Source organism: Pteropus medius, unplaced genomic scaffold, assembly GCF_902729225.1.
Source record: "Pteropus medius unplaced genomic scaffold, Ma_sr-lr_union100, whole genome shotgun sequence".
NCBI classification, from domain to species: Eukaryota; Metazoa; Chordata; class Mammalia; order Chiroptera; family Pteropodidae; genus Pteropus; species Pteropus medius.
In genome coordinates, this window is record NW_024352784.1 from 9137411 (window position 1) to 9163452 (window position 26042).

The window sequence follows — 26042 nt, forward strand, 5'->3', positions numbered from 1 at the left end:
GCAGAACCATCTATAGCAGAGATTCTATTGTAGATTAAAGGCAAAAATATATGTAAAGTATCAAGGAAGGACTCATGTAGTATGATACATACTTGTTGACTGCTCAATTAATATTATGAAATTGAATACTTTTAAATATGTCCCTTTACGATTTTTATTTCAGAATTTGAAAATTAAATTATAAAATTAATTAATGACTAAATGGATTAGACAAGTCTACGTAAACTGAGAACAATAGCCATCAGTCACTGCATCAAGAGAATATGCCTAGATACATTTTCACCAAATTTAGGACATACTTTTGGTTTTACATGGTTTGTAGGACAGCTATAACATAAATCTAAAGCTCAATTTTGGTTCTTCAAAAATTAGGACTCCCTATAAAAGACAGTCTTCATAAAAGGATATATGAGGAACTCTGCATAAAAGGCACTCATATTCCGCAACAACTGTAACTAAAATATAGTGACGGGCTGTATTACTGCTGATTTGGATAGATATGCCATACATATGCATTTATAGATCGAGAAAAATAATAGTCATTTCAAGTAAGAGCTGCATAAGAGAAGTTACAAAGTCAAATGTTATGAATTAGTACATGTGTTGATTTTGTAATTAAATCCTTAGGCAACTCTGTAGGGCTGTCCCAGGGTTAGTAGGAGACAGTTTTAGTATCTTAGTAACTATTAGTCTTTTGAATTAATAAACATACATACATACTAACACAGCTATTTGTTAAGAATCCACTATATAACACAGTGTCGGGTACCTAACATGTTATTTTTAATTTCGCAAACCTTGAAAGGAAGGTCTGCTTATATTCATTTTACAGAAAACAAATCGAATTTAGAGAAACAAAGTAATTGTTCCAGTTTGCACTGATAAGAAGAAGAACTGGAATTTGAATCTAGTCCTTCTGATTGAAGCTTAGAACTCTTTCCTCTCTGTAGCTGGCGTTTCCTTCATTTCTAAACTTCAGTAATTTTGATAACATGTAATCTATATTTTGAATTAGAATGAGATTAACATTTATTATGCCTGGCTAAAATGGGACAGTTTACATATATGTCTACTCATTTTCTCTTTTCATTTTGAAGATGAGAGAACTAGCCACAGATTGGTCACTTAACTTGCACAGAGTCACACAGATATTTGTGGACTATGTCTTCTAACTCTTTCAATGACCACATTGAGTATGAAGGATGGTGGAAAAGAACCCCCAAGATAACTTAGCTGGTTTTTGAAAGTAGGCAGGCAGATAGATGGACCTGAGCAACTCTGAGCAATGCAAGTCTCTGAGCAGAGGACACTCTAATGAGGGTGCTTGAGCAAAAGACAGAAGAATGCAGGCAGGAAGACCCAATGCCAGAATCATTTTTAAGAAGCTAACATGGAATTTCACTACCTAATAACTCAATCTGTACCACAATTACAGTACAGGTTGTATTTGTGTTTGGAAAATATCAGAGTCTAAAAATAAATAGATTTTAAGAGGCTCATTTCTGAAGAGGAATGAGACATATTGTGTATAACATAATTAGAAAACAAAACAAAATCAGATTTGATGGAGTGGGTTTTTTAAAGAAGGTATATTGAAATTTAGTGTAAAAACATTTATATCCATTTAGTTATATAGTATCCCTGCAATACTGTGATTTTTAAGGTATTCTTCATTTACAGCTCAAAACCCTTGGAATTTCCTAACTGAAGAGAGCAAAACAGATGCCTTTTGTTATGTTAATGAAGATGACTTTTGGACTGCTCGTTGGGGTGGGAGCTGGTTAATGGGAACCAGTCAAGTGTTAGAGGTTTGAGACTTTCAGTACCATCCCTAGACCTCCAGGAAAGGAGAGAAACTGGAGATTGAGTTCACTTGTCAATGGCCAGTGACTTAGTCTATGTAAGAAAGCCTCTAGAACAATCTGGGAGAATAGCTTGCCAATCTTTTTTTTTTTTTCTTCTAAGGGTTTCTATGTTGAGGAACTAGAATGCTTCCATGAATTGAAACCAAAGAGGGAATCTTTGGAATTTCCAATATAGCTGGTTGGTCAGAAGCACAGGTAAGAGCCTGAGGGGCTTGTGGCTGTCATCTGGGGTATGTGTGTATGTGTGTGTGTGTATCTGTGTATGTGTATCTGTGTAGTGGCAGTTTGTGGGACCGAACCCTCACCTGTGGTATCTGATGCTATCTCTGGGTAGATATTGTAGGAATTGAATTGAACTCTTAGATTCCCTGCTGGTGTCTGAGACTTGTTTGCTGGTGTGGGAGGTACCCCTCTACACACACATACACACACACATACACACACACACACACACACTTTGGGATTGAGTCTAAGATTCCTTTTCTGTCCCTTTCTGGAGTTTTTGCCTATCACCTTTTTTTTTGGAAAACTCCCACCCCCTACATAAACGTGGTGACTATAGCAGCAGCCATTATTTAGTGCAGTGGCTGGTTGGGTACCTGATCCTCTTTGGGGAACTAGTGCTTTTAACTGAGATTCCACTTGGAGGCAGAATGTCCTCAGTGATTCAGACCAAAATGTGCAAAACTTGGGAACATATATTTTCTAATATGCAAAGAAAGTAAATCTGCAACATAAAAAAAGTATTTGACCCAATTATCAGGGGAAAAAAAAACAAAATGAGAAAATGATGCTGCTGATCTAGCCCTCTTCCAGTTCCTGCAGTGTGGCTGCTCTGTATATCTACACTATTCTAATAATTCTCTTCGTCATTTAAGCTGGATTGAGTCGGGTTAATTCCTCATTCAACCAAAGAGTTCTAGTTACTGTAAGTGAACACTTATTATAAATTTAAATAAAAAATAAAAAATGATGGAAGAAGGAGGAGAAGAGGAGGAGGAGGGAAAGAAGCCATAGTTTCTGTATTTGGTACTTGCTCTTAGACACAGCTTGAAGGACTGAAGATTGGAGATGTGTGATTTATTAGAAGTCCTGGGGAATGTGTTCTATAAAGCTGACATATAAGATTAGGGTCCTTGAGATGAACCGCCATATACCATGCATACAAACAAGCACACAGTGATCCACAGAATTGTGAATTATGCATTTGATTTTGACTGTTTTCAAGCATTGACTCTTACTTGAGATATACACTACTCCTCCTGAGATTATGTCTAATATCTTGATTTTACAGATGAAGAGACTGAGGCTTCAACAGATCAGGCATTATATTTAAAGCCACAGAATTAGTTGGTGGCAGAACAAGGGCTTAAACTCAGGTCCTCTGAACTCTCAGCCCAAGTTCTCTCCTAGTCTTCTGTGATTCAGCAGCTCCCAGACATCAGTCAATCAGAAACCGAATGGCTCTCCAGCACAAGTGTGAGCAAGGGACTCCTTCTGGGTGTGAGAGATGGAGCTGAATGACAAGTGGCCCCTCTTCCTAATCTATGTCTCTAGGCTAGACACTGAGCTCTTATCTCTGTACTGAAATCTACAATGGAATTCCGTTTCCTGCTACAAACTTTGAACAGTAATTGGTATTATAGGCAGGAAGCATAACAATGAAAGGCATTTAAACCTCCTGTTGTTAAGAATCTTTAGGTCAATAGCAGCATTTTAAAATCAATTTGAGGGTTTGCTGAAAGATACAGAAAAGAAACTGCAATCAATGTAATAAGGTTAGATAACCCTAGTCATGTTAATAGCTACCTAAAGCTTGACATCAATCCCTTACATTGATTCTCGCTTACAGTTAAAAAAAAAAAAAAAAAAACCAAAAAAATTAGGAAGGACAAGCATAATATATACTCTTGCTGAAGCATCAAATTAGTATAAATAATGATTAAGAATAATTGCTGTTGTTATTAGAGAACATGTTGAAAATTAGGTTTCCAAGATATCTGCTGACAATGAGGAGAGGCTTTGGCAGTTTCGAAACTCAGAGAAGGGCAAGATTAATTGGTGTTGCAGAAGTACACCTGTGATAGGGAAACTGACGTGCACAGAGGTAGACAAAGGGTCAGCTTTTTCCTCACTAAGGAGGACATGCTTCCTTACCAGTGTTGGGAGGACTGGCACCACCTAGTGCTTGCCATTGTGCTAGGCATGGCAGGGGATGCAAAGGAAATTGAGATTCCAAGGGTACAAAGAATGTACGATAATAAGTAGAAAGCGGGACGTGAAGTCAAAATCCTCTGTTTGCATCCTACCAGTTATCTACCTCCACCAGTTATAAGCTCTGAGTCTATTGTGTTTGCCTTTCAAATCTGTTTCCTTGCCCATCAAAGGGAATAATAAGGAATAATAATGCCTACTCCCAGAGTTTTGGGAGAACGAAGTATGAAAGTCTTGTGTATGATGTTCACACCAAATGGCACATGAAAATTAGTTTACTTGCTGAGGATAAGTGAATTGCTCAATGCCAAATAACTAGTAAGTAGAGGAGCCAGTTTTCAAACCCATGCTATCCTGATACTAAACACTAGGCACAATCACACACTTAGCAATTACGTATATAATCCAGGGCCTCAAAATAGACTGTATATCATGGACACCTTCGCTATCCCCTCATCCCCAGACAGGCATACATTCAGGCAACATGAGTTTTTAAACTACAGATACCATGAGATTGATTAACTGAGTGAGTGAAATTTACTGAGTGAATATATTTTTAGCCAGAAAACAATAAAACAAATGAGTTGTCAATGAGAATGTCGTAGATACTACATTCATCTAGTTATTTTAAATATTGCCAAATATGAAACTATAAGCATGATTTTGTTACTTCTGTGTCCTCTATACCTAGCACTAGTAGTCTTCAATAAAAACTTGCTAAACGAATGAAAAAAATTAAAGAAGGAATGAACAAATATTCCTTTAATATATTTGCAAAATCCTGGGTCCAGAACTATTTATCCTGCCTTTTTTTTTTAAATGATAAGAACTCTGAGGTCAATAGAGGTTATTTTATTTGCTCATGAAAATGTCAGATCCTTAAAATAAAAAAATAAAAAAAAGAACTGCAGTCTTCTGACCTCTAGTTGAGAATATTTAGGTCCATGTATATGTTTATTGGTTTACAAAAGGGGAAGATAATGGGAGAGGATGCTATGCAAGAGAGGTCGTCAGAAAGCTGTAGAGGCCAGCCTTAAAAATACCTGGTTCATTTTCGATACTTTCCTTGCTGATTTTGATTGATGGAGATGAAACTGTTCTGGATCTTTCTGGAGTCCTCTGTCCAGATCTATTCTAACTGACATGCTACAGAATTGCTGCTGATTAGTATGTGAAGGTATATTCAACAAAAGCCACCAGTTAAGTCTCACAAACAACTGGGTTTACAGGTTTTTTTTTTTTCCCCATCTCCAGTTAGGCTGCGACTATTCTGCTGATATATGGGTTTTTGCAAATATTCAAACTAACTCTCAAATCTGCGTCAGAATTTTTGGTGAGACGAGCTATTGTATCCCCATTAGTTCTTTCAAATAATCATTCACCTATTCAGACCTTTATTCATTCAAGGAGTAATTTGCTCTTCCATTCATTATTGCAAATGTTTGTTCGGTGACTTGTAAATGTGTAAAACATTGACCTGGATGTTCAAGTTTGTCTGAAGTGAAATGCTTTACAACCTATTTCCAAGATCTTTTTATATGTATAACATGTACACTAAATGCAATATGTAAAGAATATCTTCACATTTCAAACTTGCATCTTTTTCTGGGCTCCTTATTTCAGTTATTGACACTCCCCTCTACCTACCCATTTGTAACAATATGAAAACATTGGAGTTGTTTTTCCTTTTGCATTTTCTTTCCCACTCTTCATACAACTAATTTTAAAATTCTGCTGACTCTAATATCTGAATATTTTATAAGCTCATTTCAAATACCACTTCTCTAGTGACACTTCTTTACCCCAATCATGTCTCCCGCATGACAGGATTTTGTCAAGCAAAGAGCAGCCCACTCCTATATGGCTGGAGATACATAATGGGGAGTGTTTGTATGTCAGATTTGTAGCATTTTTGCCCTCATGAATTTTAAGAACAGACTACCAATCTCTGAAACAAAAATACTAATTAACAAGCAATATCACAAAGCTGAATTTATTGCTTACTTAAGTAAGAGAGAGTTTGCCAGTGCGGCATAGTCTTTCTGAACAGATTGGCAGAAGTACGAATTTTGGAGACTGGAAGACTTTTTAGAGACCTGAAAAGGTTGATCTATGCTAGGAAAATATCACCATTTGGGTGAGACTTGATTTGTCTGCACTCAGGAGTGTGTTCACGGACTGACTCTTTTCCCAAGTGGGTGACTTTCAGAAGTGAGAAACTTTCAAAGGATATTCCCTGAGGTGTTGCCTTTGATTAGTTAAACAGATTTAAAACTGGTTCTGGTAATTCCAAGGCTACAGAACTACCATTTATTCATTAAGGGAGATTAGAGCTAATTTTGGTGACTATAGTAGTTATAAAATAATCAGCCTTTTCTTATGCATATGGATTTTTTAAAAAAAAATTCTCACAAGCCATCCTTCAATAGCCTTCCATTTAAAGTAAAAGCTAAAGCTCTCGCAGAAGTTTATAGGGTTCTACACAGTTTGATCCCATTTACCCCACAGTCTATTTAACCTTTGACCTTATCTCCTACTATTCTAACCTTTGTTGATTACAGTTCACTTATTCTTTTAGTGTAGTTCAGGGATTTGCAGCTCCCCTTCCTGGAATGCTGGAATGTTATTCCCCCAAATATGAGCACAGCTCAATTCTCATGTCTTCAGGTCTTTGCTTAAGCACACCTGAACCTTCTTATGAGACCTGCCTGACCACCCTTCTTCACTCCCTACACCATTTAACATTGCAACTCTAGCGCTTGGCTCTCCTTGATTTATTTTTATCTATAGGATGTCATCGTATAATGTAATATATATGTATATATACATTTTTTTTTTTTTTACTTACTGATTTATTTTATGTCTCCTTACACGAGAATCTAAGGTTCCTACAGGGTTTTTGTTAAACTAGTGCTTTCTCATCTTGTAGACTAATTCCTCATATACAATAGGACTTCATAAATATTTATTCACTCAATTTCTCATCTGCTAAGAGTTCCCTGTGTAGTTTCCCCACCTTCAACTGCTCTGACACTTCCACAACATCTATTCTTTGCATTGTTATTAATGCCATTGTCTAAGAAACTGAATAAATTGCTTTGAATCTTATTTGTAAAAGAAAGGAGGGAAGAGATGTGGTAGAGAGTGAAAGAAAAATTAAAAAGAAAAATGGAAATCTAATGCTGACACTTCTCTTAAAACAATTCAGTGTTTTCCCACTGCTCGTAGGATTAATTCCAAATTCCTATGTCTTTCCATGTGTCTCAACTAACAAGTTCACCTTCCATTTTTATTTCTCCTTTTGATCATCACTTTTCTCCTTTTGGAAATTCTCTAGACAAGCCATGTAGTTGTATGTCTTTATGGCTTCATTTATGCGGTTAATCTCTCAGTAATATCAACTCTCAATCTCTAGGTTCTACTGAAGAATATTTAAAGTTCTAATTAAAAAGTAGCATTTCTGTAGGGATTCACCAGATTCACTCCAAGTGTATAATCTCTTCATCCTTCTCTTCAATGCTCCATGATCATGCCTCTGTTGGAGAATTTAACTGATGGTAATAGAATCTAACCCCTCCCAAAACTCTGATAATGAAGGAACCAAAGGTGAAATCATATCACCTAGTCATTGTCACATCACCATCTAGGAGAGAGGAGCTCTAATTCCTCGCACAGAACCTGACAAACAGAAGATGCTCTATAAAGTTTTCTCAAATAAATGGCTAACTTTGTAGGAACTCAGATTTAGAGGACAATTCTGCTATTCATGCTAAATAATAGTTAATTAGAATTGGGGATATGTATGTACCGGGCATTTTGCAAGTTTAAATCATTTAGTCTTTCCATTAACTCTATAAAATATTACTATGTCTTTTGTATGATAAGAAAGGGAACTAAGGCACACAGATTAATCAAATAATATACACAAGCACACTGCTTTTAAGTTGCAAAGTGAGGGCTGAAACCCACACAATTTGTTTCCATAGTGTACACTTGGAATCATTCTATTACAAAGCCTTTCCTCTCAGGGGAATCCCGAAGTTGTGGGCAAAGCCTATGACTATAGGCAGGCAGTTTATTCTTACCAAAAATCTAGTTTTTGCGTTGGTGATGTAAAAATAACAACATGTAATTTGCAGGGTTGCGCAATAACTCAAGTCAATAATGGACATGAAGCTCCTTCCCTTTCCCTGGTGGGTTGCATGACACTAATAGAGAAGCTGATTTATTGGCTAGGTTGACACTTGCCTTGATAACTTATGACCCGTTAAAGTAATGCAGCTCCAAGTCGATACTCATATGTATAGAATTTCTAAATCAACTCTCCCTCCACCCCGCCCCATTTTCCTTCAATTCAGTCAGCAGAAAATACTTAATGTTTTTCTACATGAGCATTCTGGAAAAGAATAAGATGAGTCATCACCCTCTGGCCGGGCCTCTGTGGGAGGTCAGCAGCACACTCCATGTGGATTCCTGCTCTTCTATGTTAAGCAGCTCCCTGCCCTGGGAAATGTTAACTGCTCCTGGGCAATAAACCAGCAATGCTTTTCTAATTCCTTTGAAAGAGAGGGCAATAATCCAAAATTGTCCAGATGGGAGGCAGGGAAGAGTGAAAGAGAGGAAAAGGATTTTACTCATTCATTATTGAGAACTAATAATGCCTTCCATTTTATAGCATTTACAGAATTTACAAATCATTTTATATAGGTGAAAACTTTTCCTTTCAGCCCTGGTCAGGGTCAATGTGATTACTGTAACTTAAAGGTGAAGAGACTGAGAATCCAATAAATGAGATCTTGAAAGAAATTAGCAAAAGACCCCAACTCAACACCAAAGTCTTCGGGTCATAATCTTGGGGTTCCTTTTACTACACATCACTGCTCTTCCAGGTACAAAGTGGTAGCAGTGAAATAAATGTTATTATTAGAACAGCTGGCACCAGAATTCCCCTTAGGATTAAATTATCTTGAAAAAATACTTGGATTAAAAATAATAACTTAGAGAATATGAGGGTCTGTGGGGAAGCATAAACCAAGGCGAAGTTTAAGGAAAGCCGATAAAGATACTTGCTTTCATTTACTCCTCTGCTTATTTTAGCAGTTGTTCATGAGAAAAGTTAGTATTTTGCATGATCACAAGTAGACTGATGGCTCTAAAAATGGAAGCCTGACTATGACTGATTTTGATGATTTTAGCAAATTTATCTTCCTCATCAATGAAATCTGCTTTTGTTTGCTTGTTTAATAAAGAAAAAAAACAACTCAAAATACCCAGAGGTCCCTGGAAAAGCAGAATGTAGCCAGATAGCTCAGGTAAAATAAAGACAAAAAGAAGAGATGAGCCTGTCCAGGCTTTGACTGAGTGCCTCTGAAATAGAGTTCTCGATGTTATCACTGATAGTAAGGGCCCAGAGCTTTCTCTAACTTAATTTCACACCCTACTGTTTATACTAGAATGAGGTTCCAGTGTAAATTTTTGTTTTCATTATAATCTTGGTTGTAAGGAGTCACTCAGTCCAGAATCTCTAATAATAAGTGTTTTAGAAACAGACCTGAATTTGATGTCAAGAAATGCGCGTTTAAATCTTCCCTCTGTCATCTACTATGAACTTAGATGATTCACTTTTTCTCTACCAGCCTAGGTTGTCATATCTATAATAATTTGGAGATTTCAGCTAGAATTCAGATATTTGTATGTAAGTGAAAAACTGGTTATGAGTCTGCCAGGATTTTACTTTATTAAGTTGATTATCAGAAAGGTTTCTTAACCTACCCCATATCTATCCCTTTTGGATAGAGAGAAGTCAGGAGAAAGAGAAATAGAAAACCTGTATCCCAGATCAGGGGGCCAACATCAGCAACTCCTAGGAGGCCTGTTAGAAATGTAAATCCTCAGGACCTACTCCAGACTTACTCAGTATGACTTCTGGGAGTGGAGATTCATCCTTGTGTTTATCAAGCCCTTCAAGTGATTGTTACACACCAACTTATGAGAACCATGGTCGCAAAAACAGGGTAAGATGAAGAAGATAATTTGTGCCAACTCTGAGCTTGGTTTCTTTGCACACCCTCTTGGCCTCATGCCTAAGGCCTAGTATACAGGGTTGCAGGCAAACATTGGAGAAGTGCTTATTCCAGTGTTTCTTGTCTAATGCTCCTTCTTTATGAACCTAAAGAATATTATGCCCACATGTAATGTTTTATAAATATGCATTAAACTGTGCCATAAAGCTAATCAGTGCAATAGTCCATAACACACTTTGGTTTCTGACTACTCATGCTCACCTGGAGATTCTTACATGCCTGTCCTAGTGGACCTTAACTTTCTCCCCATCCTTAACCCCTAAACTTACATGTAGAGTCCACATATTCTGTAATGTACTCATATATTCTTTCTTATTTCACCACTATCTCTCAAGGTGCTAAAACCTGTCAGTCCAGTTAGATCCCAATGGATCATTCAGACACCTATAGGCTTTCCAATCTTCTCTAGAAGCAATATAAACCAGGAGAATTTTAGGAGAATACTCTTCATCTGCAAAGGTAGTTCAGAAACATCTATAGTATATGTTTTTTTAAGAGTCAGAGCACACAGAGTTTAATAGGACTATTATTTGCACGTTTGTTCGGGTTGGCCATGTAGTTAGTTATCACAATTACTTCTAAACACACTTGGGCTATTAGCTTCATAGGCCATATATAGTAGTTCATTTGTGGCAGGTCTAGTCTCACTTGATTGCATTTCTTTTCAGGATGGAAGTTGCTGAAAAGAGTAAAGAAGTCTAAAGCTACCTAAGGAGAACTAAAGATAAGGCCCAAACTTGACACTCATACAAGCTAAATAAGAAGCAACTCTTAGAACACAAAATCATAAAATTATACCAGTATCACTGAGGATCGATAGTGGGTTTGGCATATCAGAAGGGGAACGTGTGGGAAGAAAACTTATGTTACATACGTTCAACTTATACTGTTTAATGTTTCTACGTACTATATGTTACATAGTAGTATTATTTTGAAGCAATATTTTATAATCACTTTCAACAAATAGAGACAATTTTCCGAGTCATTCAGTATGGTCACGCTGGTCACTGACAGGAGCAATGACAATAACTGGTCTCATTTTCCCAAACCCCGGTCTGTAAGAAAAGCGATGACACCATCTATCCAGTTTTACAGAAGAGGTCACCATTATACATACACACACAAAACTTGCCCAGCACTATAAATCACTAAGTGAAGTGTGTTGGTAGTAGCTTCAGGCCTCCCAAATAAATAGGATTTAGAATTAGTTTTCTATCCTGCGATCCATACAAAAATCCAGGATGAGTTTAGGGAATACTTCCTCTATCCATTCTTCCAGTTCCTGCTTTGTTATTCACACCATACACATAAGTGAGCTTTTTTCTTGATCTCTTACTTTTGCTTTAATTCCTTTCTTTAGGGCGAGAATTTTTTATTTAGGCTTGGCCTATGTCCCAAGTGGTCAACTTCAAACTGAAAGAATCGGCAAAGGTCAGAGGATGATACATAGAATTATGCTATCTATCTATCTATCTATCTATCTATCTATTTATTAATTTTAAAAGCCTACACCATAAATCAGTCTCTCTTGGATGTCAAAGCTTGTCCAGACCAAACACAAATTGCCAAACTCCACAGGATGCAGACTAGTGTGCTTTAGCCTGAACCCACCAAATCATGCATGGACCCTTCTTCCAAGACTGACCACATCATAGGCTTCTCTCTGAAGCTTGGATGACATTCAGCTCAAATAGCATAATTTTCAGTAATCAGCATTGTTGTCCAAAACGAGATTTCATTTTATCATGTTGACATTTTCTCTTTTAAAATGTAGAAATATAACACAATCTGAAAGGTTTTCATTACTTTCTGAGAAGACTATTATAGTATTTTCTAATAAGAGACATAGAGAGAAATTGAAAGGCCAAAAAAAGTGACCGAAAATTCAGATTCCAAAGAATTGTCAATGGTGATATTGCCCTTACCTTTTAGTGAAAGAAAAGATCAAATGTTCCAATAGTCTCCTCACTCCTTCAGAAAAACAGCTCTGCTAAAAGAAAGATTAATGACTGTTACTTATTTGCCTCTAATGACTAAATTTCAGTACAATCAGAAGCATTTTAAATCTTTGGCTTATTTCTTAGTACTACGAGTCTCAAAACTCAATCTAGCGTTTTGTGAAATGCTGGGCAGAATGATGCATGTACTGTCCTGGATGTTAAGAGATCATGGCTTTTGTTCCTGCCAGGCTCCAAACTCTCTGTCATTTCCTCATTTTGGAAGTTAAAATGAAGATGAAGTTGAACAAGCAAACAGGGACCTGATTACAAGAGCTTTGGTTGCCATACTATGAAATCTCATGTTGATCTTCTATGTGATCACCAAAGGGATTTACTGAAATGTTTTAAGCACTGAAGCAGTTTTGAAGAAATATGCTGGCAACTATGTGGGACTGGGCTATAGGGAACATAAGTGGAGGCAGAGAGGCTTCATAGAAAGCTGGCAAATATTCTAGACTGGAGATGACGAGGTTTAAGCTACAATTATCATCGCTGGGGAAGCATTGAGTGGTATATCAAAATGAGCGCTCGGTAAAAATCTATGGAAAAAGGAGGAGGAGGAAGGGAAAAACAAAAGAGAGAAGGGAGAGAGGGAGGAAAGAAAAAAGAGAAGGGAGCTGAAATAGCTGAAACCCTTTGAAGTTCTCCCAAGGTATAAAACCACATAAACCATGTATAATCTTGAAACATCATGTTTTGTAGCAGCAGTTCTCAACCAAGTGGCTTATTAGAATCATTTGAATAACCTAAAAAACTTGATACCATGACTATATTCTGAACCAATTAAATCAGAACCACTAGGGTGGATCCCAGGTCTCAGTATTTTTTTAAATGATCCACAATGATTCTATAATGTGCAGCCAGGACTGAAAAATCAGTACTCTGTAGACTGTCTGCCTCTGGAATCAATCTCTGCCTAATACTCAGTTGCCATGGAAATTTATTCACCAGCTGAATGAGGGTTGTCCAACCTCTGGGTCACTTTCAAAACTAAAAATAACTGATACTTTTCAATCATTGGAATAAAATCTTTATATGACCCACAGAAAGATTAAAAATACTATAAATAGGACCCATTCATCCTCTTTATGTACCCATTCAGTATACTCAGTGAACTCTTTAGTTGGGTTCTAGTTCTAGGAATACACTAAATGGCACTAGAAAAGCCTCTGCACATTTGCTTTTTATTTGCTACATAGGATCACCTCTAGAGGTACATCCAGCTATTATTTCTGAGTCAGCAATGTTACAGTGGAGGGAATGTGGACAATACGCCTATAAAGATTTAGTTTGTGTATTATCTCTGCCATTTATTAGCTGTTGATACATTGAGCAAATCACTTAACGTGGTGGAGATTCCGTTTCCTTATCTGTACATTAGGAACAATAATACGTCAATCAAAATCTTTTTTTTGACGATAGAATGAGACAACACATGTTACTTTGTAAATTTCAACTATAACAGTAATGTAAGATCTATGACAATAACAATAATAATAGCTGTTTCTTCTCTGTTGATATCAACCAAGATGATACAGAATTTTAGAATAACAGGTAATTTATGCAATTTCTTTCCTCCATTCTACTATGTTCCTAAATATCAACATTCAACTTGGGCTCCTTTGTCACTCAAATCACAGTGTTTAAGAATAATTTGGGTTGCCAAAATACATGTGGTGTTACATTTTTGCAGGCGGGGGGGGCGGCGGGTGGCGGAGTTGAAGGCAGATTTCAGCCTCAGCCTTGCTAGGAAGTGCCCTAATAATACAGTCAAGTTGCACACAGATTCTCCTTATTAACAGATTGTACAGTCTATTCACTGAGGTTGGGTGACTGAAATGGCTGCAATCTTCAAGTTCTTGCAGGAAGCATAACCATATTATGAAATAACTATCATTCACTAAACACCTCCTACACATGATACCTGCAATTGACAAGTGCACCTCAGTGTTGTTACACATGCTCTGTTAACTAAAAAGCAAACTTAAAGAGAGGGGAAAAAGAGCAAAACAATTCATTTTCTATCTAATTAAAGTCATTATAAACAGCCTCCCGGTGCTTAACCTTTTTTTCCTCCCAAATCCCAATCTTTCAGCTGAATGCTCAGATCTGGAGCTTCATTGAGGTTTTTCTTAATTGCCTTCCCATCACTAATGGGATTCACTTCATTATTACCTCTGCCAAGAGCTGTCTCCAACCCTCAGCCCCCATGCTGAGCCATTTACATGCCTATTTATAATTTACCTTTTCACTAAATGTTGAAGTTGCATTACCTCACAGTTTAGGAAGCTAAATTGGATTGTGGCCCTCTTAATTGGGAAGCACTGTCTTAAACTATATCTATCTTTTATGTATATATAATCTTTCTTTCCAAATTCCTCTCTCTCTGTCCATTGGTCCCTTTATTCTCTCCTTCCTTTCTCTCCTTCCTCTCTTTCCTCCCCTGACTTTTTCTTCCCTTCCTCATTCTTTTTTCTTTCTCTGTTATTTCTCAGGCCCATCCTCACAATATCTCCACAGAACCATCACACTGTATCAACCATGTCTATGACCACCTCACCCCTATTTCTATTGAGCAGCTAGTTTGCCATCGGTTTTTAATAATCCCAGCACAAGTCTGATAACTTGATTTAATGACACAAATTTAAAGGCAAGGAAACTAACTGAAGGTCAAGAGAGAAACTGTGATGATGAAGAACACCTAGTTTACATATGAACAAGGTAGATTTTGAACTCAGCCCTTCATCTATGGAAAAAGTTTATCGAGACCACAGAAACCAGTGTCATATAAGAGAAGGAGGGCTACCCAGGGAGGGGCAGTGTTTGTCCAGGGTCTCTCAGGGAGTCGGTGGAGGAGGAGCACCAAGATGCCAGACGTACAGGCTCCCAATGCCTTGTTTCTTTTATCTCCCATCCACCAGCACATTAATTAAGAATTACTGTGGTCTAGTCAAACAGAATGAATTAGCAGGGGGAGTAGGTCACTGATGGGGACCTAGCACCAGGAAGAGGGCAGCCTACACTAGGTGGGGCTGTGGTAATTTTTGTTGGCTTTTTGGCACGAGGCTTTAGGGCTTTTGGTCTATTCTATTTTTTTCTGTGAAGTAAAAGGAAGGGCCTCTGTTACGTGTGAACAGAAAGTTATTGGGGTAGGAGCTTTAAGGAGAACATGGAGACATTTTAGGAAAAAATGACCTGACCACTTTAATGGTTTCTGATCTCATGTCTACCATAGATTGACTGGTCATGTTTCTGCGTGTGTATTTGTGTGTGTGTGTGTGTGTGTGCGTGTGTGTGTGTGTGTGTGTGTGTACTAGAAGCAGAGAAATCCAGAGATACGAATTGATATAGCCTGTGCCCTCAAAGAGTATACAATTCAACTAGAGAAATAACACTAACACTGACATAATGAACAAGATGCAGTTAAAAATTACGACATGCAATAGGAGAAAGCCTAAGTAAATTATGGTTCAGCTCCTAGAACAAATATTATAAAGACTTTGGAAATGGTGATTATGCAAATATTTTTGAATGTGTATTATGTGTAAGACTCTGTTCCTGGTTAAATAATACTAAACAAGATATGGTGCCAGCTTGTAAGTAATTTTAATCAAGTATGAAATGTGTTATCTTGAGGTGAACACTGGAAGCAATTAGAGCATAAAGAGAGAAAAGTCACCCATTCTCACTTCCTTAATAAAGTAACATGTAAGCTGAAACCTGGAGGATAAATCAGAATTAGGCAGCAGAGATAGTTATTCTCTCTTTGGCTTTCTCGCTTTCTCTTCCCTGATTCTTCTCTGTCCTTCTCTGGCCTGATGCTCTGTGCCCCAGTAGATGACAACTGCAGAGTGCAGCACTGATGTTTCCCTGCCCTCTGACTTCTGGCTGGGTCTTGGCCAATGGGGCATGCCAACAGGAAATAAGAAGGCTAGTGGGAAGAGAAATGAGGCATTCCTACTTTTCCCTTCCCTGCTATGATATCACATTTCTATCTCCTACTGTGATATCACATCTCAATCAGTTGTTTCCCTTCCTGAATAGAGCGCCTACCAGGTGGCCTCTATTCTGACATCCCAGATTCTGGTTTTCAGCTGGCCCCAGATTATTTGGCCTTAGGGTGATAAGAACTTCCCATCTTTCTAGTTCCTGAGTATCTCACTATTCTTTTCCTCACCATACTTTTCTTGTTCCTTAAATCTGCCTAACCTTCAGTAAGTGTTTCGTACATTAAATTCTATTCATTTGAAAGATTAGGGTCGATTCCTTTTTCCTGCTGACAAGCTGCCTAATATACCAGTTGAAAGCAGGGTGAGAGGTAGGTTGGGAAGAGGGTAATGCTCAAGAACAGTGTGTTCTTCAGGATGGAAGGAAACTAGAATATGATATTGGGGTAGACAGACATGAGACTAGAGAGGAAAGCTGAACACAAAGGGCTTTGCATGTTGTACTAGAGAATTTTTATACAACAATGTAGAAAAATGCCCATAGTATATTAAATAACAATTAAAAGTAATTTAAAATATGTATATTATAATTTAAACTATGTTATACCTAGAAAAAATAATATAATTATATCAAAATAACAGTGCCTGTCTTATGGGCTTTGCATTATAGGAGATTTTTTCTCTTCTCTATATAGTGAGCTTTCTGAAATATATTATATTGATTTTATGAATTTTAAAATACACTTTTTAAGTGCAAATATCTTGAAGAGCTTATTATTTGAAATTCCCTTGAGAACATTGGATGAAAGGCATATTCCTGATTAGTTTACAGCCTTCCTCACAGAATCTATAGTTCTGTGCAAATGAACAGTCAGCACCTCTCCAAGCCAGACCACCTAATGGACTGTGGTTAGTGGAGATTTCACTGTAGAGCACAGGAGGGGACATTTTCCGTGCAAAGCCTGGCTCTAGAAAACAAAAACAAAAACAAAAACAAATGTTAATCTGAAAACAGGTTGCTTTACTAACAATCCCAAAGTTAGGATGTTTCAGGGAATAGATCATTTATTGAGAAGCTGTTCCCATATGTTAAAGCAATTTTTGAGTAGGTTCTTAGCAGAATAAATAGCAGTCTATGACATGAATATAGCATGATAAGACAGGAACTCTGTTATGAGGTGGGGATGGGCAGTGCTCGTCTCAGTGAAATGAAGGAAGATGATATCTCAACCAAAGGACATTGTCTATAGTCACCTCACTTGCAACAGAAGGAATAGGAATTACCATAAGAGAAATGAAGATGCCATATATTGAATGTGTATTACCATTATTTCCTAATTCAATAAATTATATTGCTTTTTGTTTTAAAAAATCTTATGATTAATGTGCATACAGAATTCTGCTTTTTTGTGTGTGCTTAAAAGTTGCTATTAACTTTGAAAATAACTTACAACCAATGATATTTAAGAATCAAGGGCACATAGTGTGCCAAAAGCTGTGCTAAGCTCTTTACCTATGACACTTGTTTAAATTCTCAGAACTCAATGAGGTACATAATGCTATTATTATTTTACAGGTGGGAAAACCGAGGATGAGTGAGAATAAAGAATTTATGGAAGATGACATGGCTACAGGTGGTAGAGCTAAATTCCTAATGATCTAACTCTAATATTCACGCTTTAACCACTTTTAGCCACTGTCTATAGTGGAATAGAGAGCTTCAGGAAAGAATATGACTTAAGATCACACTTTTAATGGTCTTGTTCTGTTCTCTTTCACCAACCATCCTTCTATTAACTATTTTCTAGAGTTGTTCACAAAAAGAGATGAGTTTGTAGACTAATATATACTGATTTAAATCTCTGGTACTTATATCTGCCATTGTGGATTACTGTATTTGTATTCTGATCTTATACATCTATCTCCATGAGTTTGGTTAAATGTGGATCTGTCTCAGAGAGAAGGAGTCACCTTCATAGACAATTAATTCAGCTAGATGATTCTCTGAATTTCTCTCTCGTGCCCTAGTTTGGGGCATCTCTTTTGAGCTCTTCATTTCCAGTGACGTCATGCCTGGGACTTGGCCTGGCCAAGAGGAGAGCACATCTTTGAATAAGGATGGATACATGAAGGAGCTATTTCTTAAGTAGGCTATGAAATGACAGCACAGATGGAATCTTCTAAGTCTTAGAAAAAGACATTTCCTGCTACAGAGGGAATCTGGAGTGCAGTTCCCAGACTTAAAAACATCTGTAAGAGACAGAGACCAAAAACTCAAAAAGCTCATAAACTTTAGGACCTTAGATCCTGGTCCTGTGCAGTAGAGGTCTGGATTTATGGTAAAACAGAGAGGGCAAAGACTGATGAGAGCTGCTCTACCCTCTATCTTCCTACGATTTCTCCTGTTTCTCCATCTAGGCTCTGCCTGTGTGACCAAATCCATACTGGAGGACAAAGGTAGCTAAGAATAGCCAAGAAGCCACATGCAAAAAAACGACAATGAATATTGATGATGTGCCACATGGGTGCCACTCAGTAACATTACTGTGGCAATCAAACATTGAAGGGAAAAGTCTCATAGGAAAGAGCGTTGGACCAAGGTCCTGAAAAGAAGCCTGACTCGGCAAGGCTAATAAGTTATGCTTACTGGGGTTAAACTCTCAGTTATATCACTAAAACTCTATGTGACATTGGGTCTATTTCCACCTGTCTGTCTTAATTTCATCATCTGTAAAAGCAGATTAAATGAAACCTACCTGTTAGAGTTAATTTGATTTCTAAGTGTCTGAAAAAGCATAGGTACCTATATTAGACGTATGTAAGCAATAAATGTTACTTCTTTTTAAAATTCTTCTGCTCAACTCATTCTTATTTTTTTACATGAGAACATGACCACAGAGGAAAATGGTTTTTCCAATGTCACAGAGTTGTTTTTTGGTAAAGAGCACAATACCAGAAAGTACACTGAATCAGGAAGGAATGAGTTTGAATCCCAACTTTACTCCTTAATGTGATGCTGGAAAAGTTACTTTAACTTCTCTAAGCCTCAATTTCCTCATGAATATAGAGGGGGGTGGGATAATAATGCTGCTCTTCCCGAATCTCTGTCATGCACTTATTTTATGATTCACTAAGAAAGAAATATGTGCAAGCTCAGGAGTCTGACAGAAGACCCCCACATACATCTAGTATTCCAAAGGGCTGTGCCCTTAATGCAAAGGAAATCATGAGAAACATCCAGGAAGTGTGCATGTCTCAGTGTTGGTGGTTGAGTGGGGATCTCTCTTAAGAACTTGGATCACGACTGTTCAGGCCACCTTGCCTTCTGGGTTTATACCACCATTACAATCCCCACCAGCAAAAAAAAGAAAAAAAAAAGAAAAAAAAAAGAAAAATTAAAAAAGAAAACAAAAAGCAAAACACTCACAAGCATAAAATTTGGAGTAGGCTCAGCTTGATAATGCTCCCATATGATTAGTGGAAGCAAATTTCTCTATAAGAACCTTAATAGCCCACAGAGATTTTAAGACATTTTAAGATTCATTCCAAATTCAAAGATGGGAAAGTATGAAAAGATATACATCTTAGAATTGATGAAATGTGGTAGATATGGTAGTACCTCATATGATTATTATAAGGAATAATGATCACATATACATAAAGGCATGTGTATGGGTGTATCTTAATTGTATGCCTTGGTGGGTTACTTAGGAGATTGAGATCTGTGGTTTCTAAGATCTCCTTTGCTTTTGCTTAGTGATTCATTCATCTTACAATAGTCTGTATTTATTCACAATGATTTACTTCTGTCAGGTTTCAAGCTCAAATTAAGGCATCCTTGATTGTACTTGAAATGTCCCACAACATTTTAATAGCTCATTTCTCTGAAGATTTAGGGGAAGTCATCAAAGTTTCTACTAAATTCCTCTTTATCACCTGTGGTTTCTTGGTTTCTTTTCTAGTCACCTGGTATTGTTCATTATCTCCTTTAGAATTGAAAGATATTACTATGCCAACAGTTACCTGCTCTAAAACTTAGTCCTGGACAAAGAAGGCAAAGAAATCCCAGAAGAAGCCATTTTTCCATGCCTGAAATCTAATAATAAAGGTGGTAATCAGCTTGCAACCTTTTGTTTTTATGCCACAGTAAGAGATTTCATGAGGGATTTATTCATTAAAGACCACAAAAGGGGCATATCTACTTTTTCTTATCCATAACTAATTAGGGAAGCACAAAAGGGCTTTTTGGCGGGGATGGGGTGGGGAGAGCAGAGTGTTGAGGAAGAGTGAGGAATCGGCAAGTCTGCAAAAGAACTCCTATCCTTTCAACACACTAGTGTTGCCATACGATGCTATCTGCTTTCCAATTCCCTTGTCGAGGTAGGCAGGCAAGACTCAAAAGCAGCATGTGAAAGCAAGATTAGCGTTTTGGAAGAAAGTCACTTTCAGAAGGGATAATCTCAAAATCTTTTAACCAATCACACATGACAAAATATGAAAGAGCTCTTCTGAAAGTAAGGACCCTGGTCAGGAAGGAGGCTAATGAGAATGTTTAATGGTACAGAAATATGTATTCATTCATTTATTCATTCATCCAGCAACAATTCATTGAGTACAATCTGAATGCCATATACAGTGCTAGGTGCAGAGGAGAGGGGAAAAGTCCCCAAGCTTCTAGTTAGGTATCTTGTCTGTCTGGCCACTGTAACAACACACACTAGAAAAGGAAGGAAAGCCTTTCTTTGTCCCCAAATGAATGAGTATATTCTTCTTTTCTTCCTCCTTTATTTATTTGTCAGTTCGATAAACATTTGGACACACGCTATGTCCACGACACTATAGCTAGTTCTAACATGTTCCTCAAGGAAACCTACAATCTAATAAACTTATACATTTTTGTTTCCGGGATGTACTACAAGGTCTTATTCATAGAAGGTACTTGACAAACCTTTGTCATTAATGCTGTAACAAGGATGCTGATTTAGCCATTAGATTTTTTTCAATATGTCGCACATTTAAAATATATATATTTGATATAAATCCCAAGTTGATATTAATTACCTATTTTAATTTAATGGCACTAATTTCAGCAGAAGTTTAGTCTAAGAAAATGTCAAGTGGTTCATTAGCGTATAATTGTTTTTTCATAAATAAGTTTATTACTAATTTTTTTTAAGAAAGAAGGAGGGGGGAAGATGAGTATTTTGAATAATTCCTGATATAAGATTGACATGAAAATTAGATATTAACTTACATACTGCTTAAAAATATATATGATTTTCACAAAGTGAATCTTCACTCATATTCCATCTGAAAGCTCCTTTATGAAGACCTTGAAGCCTGAGTTTATAGAAAGAACACAGGAGTTAATATCAGAAAGTACAGGTTCAAGACTGATCTCAACTGTTCCCTTTGTATTAAGCATTCTGAATGACCACTTCTTCATCCAAATACTGGATTTAAGTCCCTGCCTGTTCCACTGTTTAGAGTTTTTAGAAAAACCAAGAGGATATAATATACATGAAATGCATTGAGACCTACATTATGATTAGGATTTTTACTAGGCTTCTACAATAATACACACTAGAAAAGGGATGAAATCTTTTGCTCCACCTCACATTTTCTTCTCTAAGATTGAAAATAATTCACACTTGGTCAAGATGTAAGGCCATTGTCTGAAATTCCTATGTTGTAGATCTTGAAGGTGGTTCTATCTTTGACATTCCTTCTACTAAATATTAAAAACTCTTGATTGGTTACACTATGTAATGAAAAGAAAAGGTCTCGACTCATCTACCATTAAACCCCAGCTATTCCACTTATCATTTTTGGGGCCATGGAAGGGTTACCTGGCTTTTCTGAGCACAGAATTCTCAGCAGGGAAAACAACTACCTGGAATGGTACCTGGAACATATGAGGTACACACTGAAAGGCAAGACAAATATTAGATGCTTCTCCTTTTCAACTTCTTCAGGAAGGAGCTTCCTTGTTAGGAGCAATACCTCTTAAGACATAACAAAGTAGAAGGAAATAGACTGAGGTGAACTGTGACTTTATTACCTGGATTTAGCTTCTTAATCTCTCTCAAACAGGTAAACATAGATAATTAAGATTGGTTCCTGCTCACTAAATTTGTATATTTCTGGTACCTTCCTCTTTATGGTATCCACTTTCATCTTCTTCCTTGCTGACAAACCCCTAATTAAGTTTAGGGTGTCCATATGCCCAGCTTAAACAACCAAATTCCTCAGCCTCCTTTGCAGTTTGTGACACAATTCTTAATGATAAGATATAAATGAAAGGCACTACTTGGGCTTTGGAGAAAACTTTTCAAATGCAGACTGACTCAACTAGCATTCACCTTTTGCTCTTTGGTATTCTTTCTTCCTCTCTGAAACATAGAGGGAATGATGGAGCCTGGGCAGCCATATCACAGCTCCAATGCTTATTGTTACAGGAGAAAATTAAAACTACCACTTGGTTAAACCACTATAGCTGAACTTCTGTTACATAAAACTAGGTACATGTTGTGATATAAGGACTCTATGAAATAATAAAGTTCTGCAGTATCTGACATAGTGTCAGATCCTCACTAAATGTCACTGCCCCTTCCTTATTCTTGCCAGTATAGAGAACATACACGAGGACTCAAGGTAGAAGCTCTGTTCAGGAGTAAGGGTGCTCTGTAACTACCTGGATTGTGAATGAAGTCATAACCAATTAGGGTGTAAAAGCAAGATATGGAAAATGAAAGACTCAACATCAGGAGACAGGCAGTGGTACCTACTGTGCCCTTCATTTTACAAATGAGGAAACTGAGACGTGGCCCAGGTAAGTAACTTCCCCAGATAGAGGTGGACAGTACTTTGTCATCACTGAAGATTTAACTCTAGGGCTGTCTGATGCTGAGACTATATTCCCTTTTCATTGTGTTTTTAGTAAGGGTACAGCAATGTCTCAAAAGAGACATATTTTATAAATTGACTCATTGTGTATTTTATGTTTCTTTAGGTCTTTCATTTTTCCAAGAAATGTGGGGAGAAAAAGATAAATAACCTTTGTCTTCTTCACATTAGGTCTCTTCTGAGAGTTTGCAGGCTCAAGGGGAAAAATGCTCACAATTTTCAAAAGCCGAAAGTACTGAAGAGTTAGACACAGACACTTTTGCAGGACATGGGTCCTGATGGTTGTGCAGATAGCCAAGGACCTGAAGATGATGATGTCACAGTGATCACCTCGGAAGTGTACTGCAGCCTGGGCTCTGCAGGTGGACCACTGAGACCACTTGGGCTTAAAAACAATGCTCTCTTTTTTTTTTTTAAATGAGCTGTTTGATTAAGCTACTTAACCTCTCTGTGCCTCAGTTTGCTCAAACGTAAAACGGACATACTTAATTGATAAAGTTGATGAAAGGAGTAAACAAATTAATCTGATTAAAATTCTCAGTTTAGTGCCTAGCACATACTGGGTACTCAACAAACCATAGTATATATTAGAACTATTTTGAACCTTAACTTTGTACCATAAAAAGTGTACCATAAAAAGTAGAACCAAGTTTACTATCAGAAAAAATATAACCATGTTATAAATATGCAGGAGAAAATCAAAATTATGTGTCCACATGTTTATGGAAAAAAGAAAGCTGATGAAAACTAAGCATCTCAGCTGTTTCTGAGTTTTCTCATTAACATTTGTTTGCTCTTTTTGATTCCTTTTGTTTTCTACTAGCAGAGAAGTGGTAGCAGGTGCCAAAGTTTAACAAAAAATATGGGAAAAAATATAAATGGTATTTTTAATATCTCCCAATTAACTCTTCTACTCCCTGAAAATTATGTGGAGCTATGAATAAAAAGAATATAATTCAGGAAACCAATTATTTTATGCAGACGAGTCCTGCATTAGGCTTTTAGAAGGCTGAGCTGAAGTTGCCCAGGGAAGACAGGTGAAGAGCTTCTCAGTGGGACCTGAGGCATCTGGTTATGGGTTTTAAAAAACTGGGCTGGACATAGTCATTCTAGTTTGCCTGGGACTTTTCTGTTTTTATCATTGAAAGTGCCACATCCCAAGAAATGGCTGAGCACTAGAAAACCAGCATGTTTGGTCACCCTAGCAAGAATTAGATTCAGCAGCAGGCGGGATATCAAACCTAACTAGACATGCCTAGTAACTTTGGGAAATTTAATCTTTCTGACAACCGCTAACCAAGGAATCACTTGGGTGTGGGAACCATGGCTTTAGCCTTGGGCAGAGCCCTGCCACTCCCTCTTCAAGCCACACCAAAGAAACATACAATGTCAACACAAAGTGCTGCCTTCCAGATGCCGCTTCCCTCTGTTTCTCCTAATTAGAAATTCTACACTCCACCCCTGCTCTAAGCCATATCTATACATCTCGAGTTTTACTTCTCTATCTATCTGTTGGAAATATAGGAAAAACTAAAATGCTCATGTTTAGAATACTAACTGAATTCCAAGTATTCACAAATGTTAAAGATGATATGTTAGCTAACAAAGATAAATGGTTAAAGTTATAATTTGTATCTCGATATCTTGTGGGATTTTGTTCTTAATCTTTTCAGTTTTACACAGTCATTTTGTAGTGATTCTCTTTCTTACAATGGGTAAACAGCTTGTTTTAATACTAGACAATTTCTTATTTCTGTCATATATGATGAGGTTTCTGTATATTGCAGTAAGTCAAAGGATGGTAACTTCTCGGCAATTTGGCATTTGAAGAAAGACTTTTTAAAGTTTTGCATTTAAAAAAAACTGAAATGTTATTTTATAAAGATTCATACCACCAAATGTTATGTTCATTTTTACTTCAGAAGAAAAAGGATCTGCAAAGTTCTAACTTATTTACATTAAATACAAAAATATTAGTTTTTAAAATCTACTCATTTTCAAAAAGGCCATCTCAAGTTCCCAGCATCTCTTTAGCAATAGAAGTACTATTTTGCCAATGGTAAAACAAACCCAAATATCAAAGGCTTGATGATGTTGAAAAGATCCCAGAAGGGCTGAAGAACTTTGAGTTTGACACACATACTCTCCCTTTCTCTTTCTCTATTTTCTTTATCTCCATCCTCTTTTCCTTTCTTTCCTTCCTCCCTTCTCTTCACTTCTCATTCCATCCCTTTCCTTTCTTCCTCTTTCTTTTTCTTCCTTTCCTTTCCTTCCCTCCCCTTCTCTCTCTCTCTCACCTCTGTTTGTCTATCTGTCTATCTCTATTTTCTCCTTCCCTCCCTCCCTTTCTTCCTTTACCTTCCAACCTTTTCTAAAAATATGTACCCACCATGTGCCCAGTGCTAGGGGCTAAAACCTGGGAAAACATAGCTAGAGTTAGGATTAAAGTTAGGGTTTCTGCTATCAAGTATCCCACCCTCCACAGAGAAAACAGAAAATACAACATTGTGATGTGTATATGTTGGCATGGAAAATAAATAAGGTGCTATGGAAATATGGAAACGGGGCACTCAATTCATTATTCCATGAGGCTATGCCTCCAAAACAAAATCTCAATCAATAAATAGGGGTTAACCAAACACTGATGTGGGGAAATGCAGTAGCCATTTGTTTGGAGCATTGCCAGAACCCATTACTTCTTCTACAGTGAACTAGTTTTCCTTCAGAAAAATGGTCTCTCCACCTGTGTGATCAGTCTTGGTGGGATGTTAAGTCAAGATGCCCTGACTCCACCAAGGGGTGGTGGAGAACATGATATAAGCGAGGTCAACCATAATCCTTCTCTAGAGATTTTGAATCTTAAGCAAAGTAACAAAGTATAGAGAAATCATTTTGAATATATTTTATTTTAATTTAAAAAATATTGCGGTAATATTGGTTTACAGCATTATATAAGTTTCAGGAGTATGGCATTATAATTTATGCTGTGATCAACATCAAAAGTCTAGAAACCAATGTTACCACCAT

The 26042-nt window shown here is 37.1% G+C and overlaps 1 long non-coding RNA gene across 4 annotated transcripts in view; it reads right to left on the reverse strand.

The window, feature by feature from the left end:
* Positions 1–26042, reverse strand: part of LOC120590409 (uncharacterized) — a 672254-nt gene that overhangs the window by 505468 nt on the left and 140744 nt on the right. For 3 of the 4 annotated variants that reach the window (XR_005649711.1, XR_005649713.1, XR_005649712.1), the window contains exon 3: positions 12088–12152. This is a non-coding gene — a long non-coding RNA (uncharacterized LOC120590409). Of the gene's footprint in view, positions 1–12087; positions 12153–21363; positions 21574–26042 lie in introns of those variants that run through there. The other variant, XR_005649714.1, reaches the window with a different exon arrangement.